General features: G+C 45.1%; 1 protein-coding gene across 4 annotated transcripts in view; it reads left to right on the forward strand.

Moving 5' to 3' along the window:
* Positions 1 to 12136, forward strand: part of WWP2 (WW domain containing E3 ubiquitin protein ligase 2) — a 144831-nt gene that overhangs the window by 60352 nt on the left and 72343 nt on the right. The window lies entirely within an intron of this gene.

Consider the following 12136-nt stretch of genomic DNA (forward strand, 5'->3'; position numbering starts at 1 on the left):
CAGTTGAGCAGAGCTTGACTGCTTTTTGATGATCAGGTACCATGGCCACAGTTATCCTTCCAGGAAATACAAAGGAACACTTAGAGCAGTCGTTCTTTTTTTTGTTTTTTTTTCTTTTCCTTTTTATTTAGGCTTGCTGTGCAAAGATTTTCTCTAGTTAATGGCAAGCTGGGGCTGCTCGCTAGTTGCGGTGTGCAGGCTCCTCATTGCGGTGGTTTCTCTTGTTGCAGAGCATGGGCCTTAGGGCACATGGGCTTCAGTAGTTGTGGTGCACGGGCCTAGCTGCCCCAAGGCCTGTGGGATCCTCCTGGACCAGGGATCAAACCCCTGCGACCTGCATTAGCAGGAAGATTTCTAACCAGCAGACCACCAGGGAGGTCCCCAGAGCAGTGTTTTTGTGTATGTGACATTTTCTCTCTGTACATTTTTGTTTGTGGGGATGATCCATGATTCCCTTTGGAGTGCTGATTCAGACTTCCTGCACTCAGAGTCTGAGCTGTATTATACTTGTTATATATGCATCACAAATGATGTTATTTTTAGACTTAATTTTATTTATTGACATCTCCATCTTACACCTGTGTTAATGGTGCATACTCATCTCCATGGCCACTAAATTCCCAGGCAGGGGAGTAGTTTTAAGTATATTAGATGGGGAGGAGTTTTTATTATATATTGCTTATTGTTTCATTGTTTGTTACACTGTACAAAATTCCAAGACATTTTAAAGAAATTTTAAGGAAAAGAATCATATGGAATGTAGTTTGTAAACCAGAGTGCAGGTGAATAACTAGTAGACTCTTCCCAAACAAGTCCTGGGGCATGGGGGAATGATGCTTTAAGAAACAGAGTATATAGCGAGCTGGGGCTGCTATATACCCACAGCATCTGGAAAGACTGCACTGCGGACAGCGATCAGCCTGTCTAGATCTTGTGGTCTTGAGGGCTTGTGAGGTCTTGAAGGCCAGCAGGCGTCAGGAACAAGAGAGGGTTAGGCATTTGGATCTTCTGTCTATAGCATCATCAGGAGCAGAGGTACCATTTCCCTGTTGTCTCTTCTCCAAGCTTCTGCAGAGCTCTGGCCTCATTTCCTGAAGATGGGTCACCTAGTGTGTCACGGAGAAGAGAGACTTTCAGTTGGGAAAAGTAGCTGGGTCTCAGAGGGTGGTTGTTGTTTAGTTGCTCAGTCGTGTCTGACTGTTTGTGACCCCATGGACTGCAGCACACCAGGCTTCCCTATCCTTCACTATTTCCAGGACTTTTCTCAAACTCATGTCCATTGAGTTGGTGATGCCATGCAACCATCTGATCCTCTGTCGTCCCCTTCTCCTCCTGCCTTCAATCTTTCCCAGCATCAGGGTCTTTTCCAGTGAGTTAGTTCTTCACATCAGGTGGCCAAAGTATTGGAGCTTCAACTTTAGCATCAGTCCTTCCAATGAATATTCAGGACTGATTTCCTTTAGGATTGACTGGTTTGATGTCCTTGCTGTCCAAGGGACTCTCAAGAATCTTCTCCAGCACCACAATTTGAAAGCATCAGTTCTTCAGCATTCAGCCTTCTTTATAGTCCAACTCTCACACCCATACATGACTACTGGAGTCTCACAGGGTCAAGTACCAACAATACAACTGGCAAATCTTGTATCAGCAGTGGCACCATTGGCACTCAGAGCTAGAAGAACAGAGTCTCTTCAGTGACGAGTGGCTGGTGGAGAGGAACACCTCAGGTGCTCGCTGTGAGAATGCTGCCTCTGAGCCCCGGTGCTTGTCACTGCCATCTTGGTCTTTGAGCTGACTGGAAAATTTGTGTCAAGCACAACTGATGTCACTTAATTTGGGGCTGGAGGAAGGCAGCGTTAGGCTCTTAACAGGTTCGGACTTAAGTTCTTGAGCTGTTTGTTGCTCTGTGAAGTTCTCTGATTGGTAGACCTTGACATTCACATATCTGGATAGCCCTCCTTTGTGCTCTTGTTTGTGTTGAGGGCTGTTGATTGTTAGAGCAGTAGCCAGACTTCAACAGAAAATCGGTCGCAACTTTGCCCACAACACACAGTGGACATTCATTGGTAGTTAATTGTCAGTGGACAAAGTGCTTGTAGGTAAGTGAAGCCATCTGGGAGCCTCCTCTGTCTGTCTGGCTGCTGCTTCATTTTCTACGTGTGGTCTGTGAATTTTCACAGGCCTCTGCCATCTAGGTATTCATTGTATGTTCGCGTGGAACCCACTGCCATTTGGTGGCAAACACCTGGATGTATGGCTTTTATGAAGTCACTGTGCACACAGGGAGTGGCAGGGTGGTCTAGTGGATGAGCGTGAGGCTCTGGCAGCAGATGTAGACTGAATCCTGACCTGTCATTGACTTGCTATACATTATTGGGCAAGTCATCAAACTTCTCAGCCTCTCAGTCTTTCCAGGTGTAAAATGGGGGTATCGCCTGCCTCAGGGGATCACTGCAGGAATTAATTGGGATGAGTTAGGTGGCTCAGAAGGTAAAGAACCTGTCTGTAATGCAGGAGACCCGTGTTCCACCCCTGGGTTGGGAAGATCCCCTGGAGAAGGGAATGTCTACTCACTCCAGCATTCTTGCTGGAGAATCCCATGGACAGAGGAGCCTGGAGGGTTACAGTCCATGGGGTCAGAAAGAGTCAGACATAATTGAGTGACTAACACACAGTACCATCTGAGGGCCTTGCACACAGGCATTGCGCAGTAAAGGTGGCCAGGAGTTGCATCTGGAGACTGTCTTTCACGCCCCACTTCCCCACCCCCAAACCTGGGACGTAACGCATGATGAAGCATTCCTGTTTAGGAGTCTGTAGTTAGGAGGGTGATGAATCAAACCTTCAGGACTCAGGGACAATCCTCCGCTGTCCTTGGTTTCCTGTGGCAGAGAGAATGACGGGCTTCGGCCCGCTGCCTCCCAGACTAAATATTTAGCTTTCGCCGTCTGAAAGGGTAGGTTTTTCTTGGACTTGGGTGCTATTCTCCATGATCAAAGGTGCTCTGATGTGCCCATGAAGGTGAAGATTGCAGTGTGAAAGCAGCCTTTTCCTATCCTGCCCCTGCTTTATAAAGCTATAGAACTGGAACCGTGTAAGAGCTGTATCTTAAGGATTCATTTCCCCAAGTTCATCCAACAACATTTCCAGGTGCTTGCTGAACAGGACCTCGTAGCTCTGTCTCCTAGTGGGATCTTTCCCACTCGTTATGAGTCATCAGGTAGAACATCTCTAGTTGTTTTGCCATTTGGGCTGCTGCATGGAAGCCAGCACGGTATCACTACCCATGGCATAAAGTTATTAGCAGACCAGCCACGTTAGTATCCACTCAGTGGGTCTGGTTGAGTAAAGAAAGAGTTCATATCACACACTGTTGTATAGTCTTGCAATGAAATGCTGTCTGGTAGCAAAAAAATGGGGAATAGAAAGTTAATATCAATGTGTTGGAATCTCAGAAACATAATGTTGAACAAGAGCTGCAGATGACAGAAAAAGTATATAGTATAATGTCATTTATATAAAGTTTAAAAATGTAAAACTAAACCGTGTGTGTGTGTGTATATATATATAATATATATATATATATATATATATATATATATTTTATGGATACCTTTGTGGGTGGTAAAACTGTAAAAAACAGAAGGGAATCATTAACCCTGAATTCAGGAGGTTGGTTGTCACTGGTGGGTGGGTTTAATGAAGAAAAAGCACAATGAAAGCTTCTGGGTACTGGGAATGCTATTTCTTAGCCCAGGGTTTTTTTTTTCTTTAACTGAATATTTAATATATTCTTTCATTTGCATAATATATTTCACAATACAGAAACTATCATCTACCAATCTAGGTAAGCTGAATAGGGATGGTGTTTGGTTGCAGAGATTGTCGTCTACCGTTGAGGCAGACAGGTTTCAGAACTTTGGCTTTCTCCAGGCTGGATGACGCGCACTCGTTTCTCTTCCGCCCTGTTCATCTTTACAGCAGTGGAGCTGGTGATTCTAAGACGATGCTCCACACTGGCCTTGGCGGCTGCGCTTCCATCACTTAAAGATCTCAGGTGGGAGAATGTCATCTGGGCCTTGGGAACAGGATCCAGATGAAAGCTGGCCACTGCCAGACCGTGTGTCAGAATAGCAGTAATCATGATGGCCTGAGAGGGCCAGTCTGGTGCCGTTTTGTGCTTGGAGTGGGGACTGTTACGTGGGGTACCCAGGCTCTGTCTGTGAGTGTATGGGACTGTGTGTCAGAATAGCAGTAATCTTGGTGGCCCGAGAGGGCCAGTCTGGTGCCGTTTTGGGCTTGGAGTGGGGGCCGTTACGTGGGGTACCCAGGGCTCTGTCTGTGCGTGTGCTGTCCCGGCCTGCGTCCTCAGCCCGTGTTCCCTGTTCCAGTGTTGCGGAGCCCCCTGGGAAAGTGTGTGCTAGTTGGCATGGGGAAAGCCTTCCACACCCTCCAATAATCCCCCAGTGTTTGTTTTATTTTGCTGGAATGAGGGCTGACTTGGGAACTGTGCCTAAGTCAATTCAGGTTTTGCAGATCTCCTGTGTGCCCGGTGTCGTGCACACATCGCCTTGCATGACGCTTGCCAGAAGCATGGTGTCTGCTTTCCACATGCAGTCTTCATGGCATGTGCAATGTATGTGAAGTTTCACACCATGGGAGGCTCTGAGAGAGAAGAGATGAGTGTGTGGAGAGGAAGACACTGAGGAGAGGGAGGGCAGAAGTTTGCAGAGAGACTTGTCCACCGTCCAAGGGTTCAGTACAGTGGCTTAGGGGCTAACAGTGTTAACTAGAGAAGCTAACAGTGGGGTGAGCATGGAGCGAAAAAGAACCCAGCAGGGGGATCCCCGATGGTACTGGCAGCCCTCTTCAGAGATACTGTCAGGTGAGAAATGGTTGAGAAATTCCAGACTGAAGGTGGAAAGCCAGCGCATTGGAATCCCTCTGTGGTTTGCTGATTCTTCATCACCTGTGATTCTACCCCCTCCTCCTTGGCTATTACATGAAATTAGGGAGTTAAGGTGGTGTCAACCGATGGGTGAAACCATCATAGAACTGTCTGTGAACTGTGCTGTTGCTCCAAGCACAGACTTAAGATTCCTTCTGACTTGCAGACAGAAAAGGATAAATATCCTTTGACATCTCTTATATGCAGAATCTAAAAAGAAATGATACAAATAAACTTACAGAACAGAAAGAGATTCAGACTTAGAGAATGAACTTACGGTTGTGGGGAGGTGGAAGGGAAGAGACGGTTAGGGAGTTTGGGATGGGTGTGGACATAGTGCTATATTAAAATGGATAATCAAGACGGACCTACTGTATGGCACATGGACCTCAGTTGAATGTTATGTGGCAGCTTGGATGGGAGGGGAGTTTGGGGAAGAATGGATGCCTGTGTATATATGGCTGACTCCCTTCACTGTTCATCTGAAACTATCACAACATTGTTAATCCTTAACTGGATATACCCCAAAACGAAACAAAACATTAAAAAAAAAACGATGAGAAAAAAATATTTCTTCCAACTTGAACAACTAGCTCCTCTGTCTAGAATCCCTATAGATTTTCCATCGTCATACAGGGAAATGGTATGAGCAAATGGAAGAATGCGTTGAATTGGATTTTGGGTTCATAAAGTTTTTCACTCATAGGCCTGAAATCTGTGAAAGAGATCTTGGTTAAGAAGATATAGGGGCTTAAGTAATTAATTTTTCTTTATTATATACTATATATGTATTTATTGTAAGAATATGTGTGAATGTACATGAGTGTGCATGAGCATGTTTGTGTGTGTGTTTGGTGTGAAGGGCTGGAGGCCTCTGTTCCCCATCAGCCGTCAGTATTGGGCCGTGTTGGTCAGAATCTGCATTTTAACAAGCTCCCACCCAGTTCTTTGACATGTGAGTTCATACCCTCCTATGATAGAGTTTTCATCCACCCTCCTTTCCTCTCTCCCTTTTTATCCTGCTCTGATGAAAGCATATCAGATTTATTGACTCCCTTGCCTTGGCATTAGTGACCTCTGGAGATTTAAAAGCCCTAATCTCAGAGACATGGAAAGGCCCAAGGTCTCTGGTGAGCTCTAAATAGCTCATCAGCTGTGTCTGCAGACAGCCTAGCCCAGAAAGGAAAGAAAAATAAACTTCACCGAGCGAGAGGATGCTGGGAACACTGCTGGAAGTCCTTGGGGGACCAGCGAAGACCGGGAAGCCAAGCTAATGGGAGTAAGAGGCAGATGGGAACTGAGCCTTCAGGCGCTGGGCCACTCTCTGTCATTGTTGGCCACTGCCGCCTGTCCTTCCACTGAGATGACTAAAGGTGCTTGATTCGGAACTGTAGTTAGTTAGTTATTTTTGGCCACGCTGTGCCGCTTGAGGATCTTAGTTCCCCAACCAGGGACTGAACCTGGGGCCCCAGCAGTGAAAGCACCGATTCCTAACCACTGACCACCAGGGAATTCCCTTCAACCTGCAGTGATGTGGCGATGTCACCCTGTCAGCGTGACGCTGATCCAAATGTCTTTATGGTCTCCATTCAGGTCTCCCACCCAATAACTTCTACTTAAAATCTAGCTGTAGGCTCATTACAATTGCTGGAGAAGAGATAGGAGTAAGAAAAGGAATATGAGTAGTTTGTTTACTCATATAGTAATAACTGAGACCCGGTTCCTGCACAGAAGGAGCTTGCAGGGCTCTCTTCTGAGTAGATGGTATGTAAGGAATAGGGTTGAGACCATGGACAAGAGCTACCCTGCATTCCCAAAGCCACACATTGAAAAGTCATTATCGAGATGAAGTACACATTTATTTATATGTTAATTTATTAATTCTGCACTGATTAAAATTATGCATTATTGTACTTTTTTTGTTTTAGGGTTTTGTTTTTGTTTTTTTGGCTGTGCCACGTGGCTTGTGGGATCTTAGTTCCCTGACCAAGGATTGAACTCAGGTTTCTGGCAGTGGAAGCACAGAGTCTTAACCACTAGACCAGCAGGGAATTCCTATTGAATGTTTGTTTATTCAGATCCGTTTTATCTCATTGGTCTTTATTGGAGGCAGTTTTTGTTGGAGGCAGTATTTGTTCCATAAACATGAATGCCAGGCTGTGAGCTGGGTTGTAGATAAAAAGATAAAAAAGTCATGGCCCTTGACATTGAGGACTGGCATCTGGTGGGAGACAGAGGTGACAGTTCCAGTGTAGTGTGATGGACCCCATAGTGGTGGTGAGCGAAGCCAGTGGAAAGTTACCTAAATCCACCAGGGGATAGTAGGGGAAGACTTCACATGTTTGATCTGTATTTTGAAGGAGTTTGCAGACCAGTGAAGTTGGGGAAGGGGAAGTCGCTCAGGCTGAGGGAACAGCGTCAGCAAAGGCAATTGAGAATAAGAGGACTTGGCACATTTAGACATACTAGTCATTTGGTAATGTTGACACAAGATATTCAGGATGATAGCTGAAGCCAGCCATGGTCTTCAGGTCAAATCCAGGCTGCACTTGTTTGTTTGTTTAGAGCAGTGCTTGGTTCACAGCAACACTGAGCAGCAAGTAGAGATTTCCCACCTACCACATATACACAGCCTCCCGCAGCGGGGAGCATGCCATCAGCATCCCACAATAGAGTGGTTTGTGTTGCTACAATCATTGAACCTACATTGACAAATCATCATCCCAAATGATAATGAGAGACTTTATCTCCCAGTGTCCATAGTTTATATTAGAGTTCACTTTTGGTATTGTGTACTTTATGATTTTGACGCATGTATAGTGACATGTATCCACCATTACCAGATCAGATCAGATCAGTTGCTCAGTCGTGTCCGACTCTTTGCGACCCCGTGAATCGCAGCACGCCAGGCCTCCCTGTCCATCACCAATTCCCGGAGTTCACTCAGACTCACGTCCATCGAGTCAGTGATGCCATCCAGCCATCTCATCCTCTGTCGTCCCCTTCTCCTCTTGCCCCCAATCCCTCCCAGCATCAGAGTCTTTTCCAATGAGTCAACTCTTCGCATGAGGTGGCCAAAGTACTGGAGTTTCAGCTTTAGCATCATTCCTTCCAAAGAAATCCCAAGGCTGACCTCCTTCAGGATGGACTGGTTGGATCTCCTTGCAGTCCAAGGGACTCTCAAGAGTCTTCTCCAACACCACAGTTCAAAAGCATCAATTCTTCGGCGCTCAGCCTTCTTCACAGTCCAATTCTCACATCCATACATGACCACAGGAAAAAACCATAGCCTTGACTAGATGAACCTTTGTTGGCAAGGTAATGTCTCTGCTTTTCAATATGCTATAGCATTATACAAAATAGTTTCAGTGCTCTAAAGATCTCCTGTATTCTGTCTGTTTATCCCTCTCTCCCTGTTAACCATTGATCTTTTTACTGCCTATATAGTTTTGCCTTTTCGAGAATGTCATCTAACTGGAATCATAAAATTTGTAGCTCAGATTGTAGCCCTTCACTTAGTAATATGCATCTGAGGTTCCTCTGTGTCTCTTCATGGTTTGATAGTTCATTTGTTTTTTAGAACTAAATAATATTTCTGGTCCCATCACTTCATGGCAAATAGATGGGGAAACAATGGAAACAGTGACAAACTTTTTTTGGGGGCTCCAAAATCACTGCAGATGGTGACTGCTGCCATGAAATTAAAAGATGCTTGCTCCTTGGAAAAAATTTATGAACAACCTAGATAGCATATTAAAAAGCAGAGATATTACTTTGCCAGCAAAGGTCCATCTAGTCAGAGCTTTGATTTTTCCAGTAGTCATGTATGGATGTGAGAGTTGGACTATAAAGAAAGCTGAGTGCCGAAGAACTGATGCTTTTGAACTGTGGTGTTGGAGAAAGCTCTTGAGCGTCCCTTGAACTCTTGCAAGGAGATCGAACCAGTCCATCCTAAAGGAAATCAGTCCTGAATATTTATTGGAAGGACTGATGCTGAAGCTGAAGCTGCAGTACTTTAGCTACCTGATGTGAAGAACTGACTCATTTGAAAAGACTCTGATGCTGGGCAAAGATTGAAGGCGGGAGGAAAAGGGGACGGCAGAGGATGAGATGGTTGGATGGTATCACCGACTCAATGGACATGAGTTTGAGTAAACTCCAGGAGTTGGTGATGGACAGGGATGCCTGGAATGCTGCATGCAGTCCACGGGATTGCAAAGAGTTGGACACAAGTGAGCGACTGAACTGAATTGACTGAAATAATACTTCATAATCTGGACATACCACAGTTTATTTATCCATTCACCTACTGAGGGACATCTTGGTTGCTTCTGAGTTTTGACAATTTTGAACAAAGCTACTGTAAACAGCCCTGTGCAAATTTTTATGTGGACATGTTTTCAACTCCTTTGGAAAAATACAAAGGAGAGCAATTGCTAGGTTGTATGGTAAGAGCTCCTTGGAAGGAAAGTTATGACCAACCTAGATAGCATATTCAAAAGCAGAGACATTACTTTGCCAACAAAGGTTCGTCTAGTCAAGGCTATGGTTTTTCCTGTGGTCATGTATGGATGTGAGAGTTGGACTGTGAAGAAGGCTGAGCACCGAAGAATTGATGCTTTTGAACTGTGGTGTTGGGGAAGACTCTTGAGAGTCCCTTGGACTGCAAGGAGACCCAACCAGTCCATTCTGAAGGAGGTCAGCCCTGGGATTTCTTTGGAAGGAATGATGCTAAAGCTGAAACTCCAGTACTTTGGCCACCTCATGCGAAGAGTTGACTCATTGGAAAAGACTCTGATGCTGGGAGGGATTGGGGGCAGGAGGAGAAGGGGATGACAGAGGATGAGATGGCTGGATGGCATCACTGACTCGATGGACGTGAGTCTGAGTGAACTCCGGGAGTTGGTGATGGACAGGGAGGCCTGGCGTGCTGCGATTCATGGGGTTGCAAAGAGTCGGACACGACTGAGCGACTGAACTGATCTGATCTGATCTGATGGTAAGAGCAAAAGAGTACTTTTAGTTTTGTAACAAATTGCCAAATTGTCTTCCAAAATGGCTATACCATTTTATATCCCCACCAGCAATGGATGAGAGTTCCTGTTGCTCCACATCCTCACCAGCATTTGGTGTTGTCAGTATTCTAGATTTTGGCCTTTCTAATAGGCATGTCGTGGTGTCTCGTTTGCATTTCCCTAATGACATATAATGTAGAGCACCTTTTCATATACTCATTTGCCATGTATATATCTTTTTTGGTGAGGTGTCTGTTCAGGCCTTTTGCCCATTTTTTAAATCAGGTTTTTCCTTTTCTTGTTGTTGAGTCTTAAGTGTTCTTTGTATATTTTGGAAAACAGTCTTTTATCAAGATATGTTTTTACAAATATTTTCTTCCAGTCTGAGTTTGTCTTATCCTCTTTACCACTTCTTTTTGTAAATAAAATTTTATTTGAATACAGCACATACTCATTCCTTTGGGCTTCCCAGGTGACACTAGTGGTAAAGAACCCACCTGCTAGTACAGGAAACACAGGTTCGGTCCCTGGGTTGGAAAGATCCCCTGGAGAAGGAAATAGCAACCCACTCCAGTATTCCTGCCTGGGAAATCCTGTGGACAGAGGAGCCTGGCGGGCTACAGTCTGTGGGGTTGCAAAAGAGCTGGACATGACTTAGCAACTAAAACAACAAACTGCTTCCAGAACCTCGCTGCCTTGTTGTCGGAGAGTCTACTAGCCCCTGGAATGAAGGGGTAGGAGAAGGGACACAGGAGAAGGCAGAAGAAGGTAGGAATGTTTTGACACAGTGGAGGCCAAGGCTAGGCTCAGGGACCTAGAGATTCCTAGATTGAGGTCCCTAGGGCCTAGGGATCAAGAGCATTGATGTGGGAACTGGAGAGGGAGGAGTGGAGGACTAGCTGCAGGTGGTGGCTCCCCTGCAGCATGCAGACACTTAGTTGCAGCACGTGGGATCCAGCTCCTGGACCAGGGATTGAATCTGTGGCCCTTGCGTTTGGAGTGTGGAGTCTTAGTGACTGGACCACCAGGGAAGTCTGAAGCTGTCACTTTAAAATGACTTCCCCCATAATGGTCATGATTAGTGCTTAGTAGGCTCTGTGGAACAGTGGTACTGAGTGACTTGGGCAGAGTCGTTCCTCTCAAAGTGTATCCATAGGAGGAGAACGCAAGCCAAACCTAGGAGATGCAGAGGACCACAAGGTGTATTCCTGACATTGAACAATGGTACCAGTATTAGGGTCTCCATGATTTAGGGGGCAGGGGTGACATTTCTACTTTAACGAGACCTGTATCTGGATTCTAGGACTTCTCAGTCCTAGAAAATTGTAATTGAAAGGGCAAGAGTTGGGACTTCTCTGGTAGTCCTATGGCTAAGAGTCCACACTCCCAATGCAGTAGTCTGATCAGGGAACTAGAACCTGCATTCTGCAACTAAGACGTGGAGTACCCAGAAAAATAAATAATTAAAAAAAAAAGAAAAAGACAACGAAAGGGAAAATGTTTAGAGAGAAGTCAGTTAAAGAGTATGGATCTCAGAGAAAAGACTTGAGTCACAGGAACTAGCACAGTTTGGGTATGTGATGATCAAAGATCGGAACAGAACTGTCTGGAAATGCTTTGGACAGATGTGGATGGCGGGGAAAAGGACTGCTTAAGCCATGGTGTTTGTGGCTGTGGTTTGGTGTGATGAGGTTAGATGTTTCCTTTAGGAGTCTGTTGGCCCTGCTTGGCTCCTTTCGAAAGCGCCAAGGTCTGTGGAAGTGGAGATTTAGGCTTTGGTTTAGCGACTGTCTTTATGATGGCATACTCAATAACCTAAATAGAATGACTCTTTTTATACACTGGAACAATTCTATATTTAGGTTTTTCACTTTGCATTAGGTAAAAATAGTCACAGAACTAAAGCACAGAACACATCACAGGATTTCTTAAAGTTGTTATGTACCCATACCTATTGAAAATATAGCAAAAATACTAGTCTCAATATTCTCAGTCTCCCATCCTTATTCCTATTTATGTATTAGTTCACTTCATTCTGGCACCCGCCTCCTACCATTCTGCCAAGATTACAGCTGCAAAGGCCCAGCTGACCTTGTCTGCAGGTTTGATCTTGTGGACTCTTTACATAGCAACAGGATACAGTATGAAATAATGCAGATGAGAGAGGTATGGT

This window comes from Bos taurus, chromosome 18 (assembly GCF_002263795.3).
Source record: "Bos taurus isolate L1 Dominette 01449 registration number 42190680 breed Hereford chromosome 18, ARS-UCD2.0, whole genome shotgun sequence".
NCBI lineage: Eukaryota > Metazoa > Chordata > Mammalia > Artiodactyla > Bovidae > Bos > Bos taurus.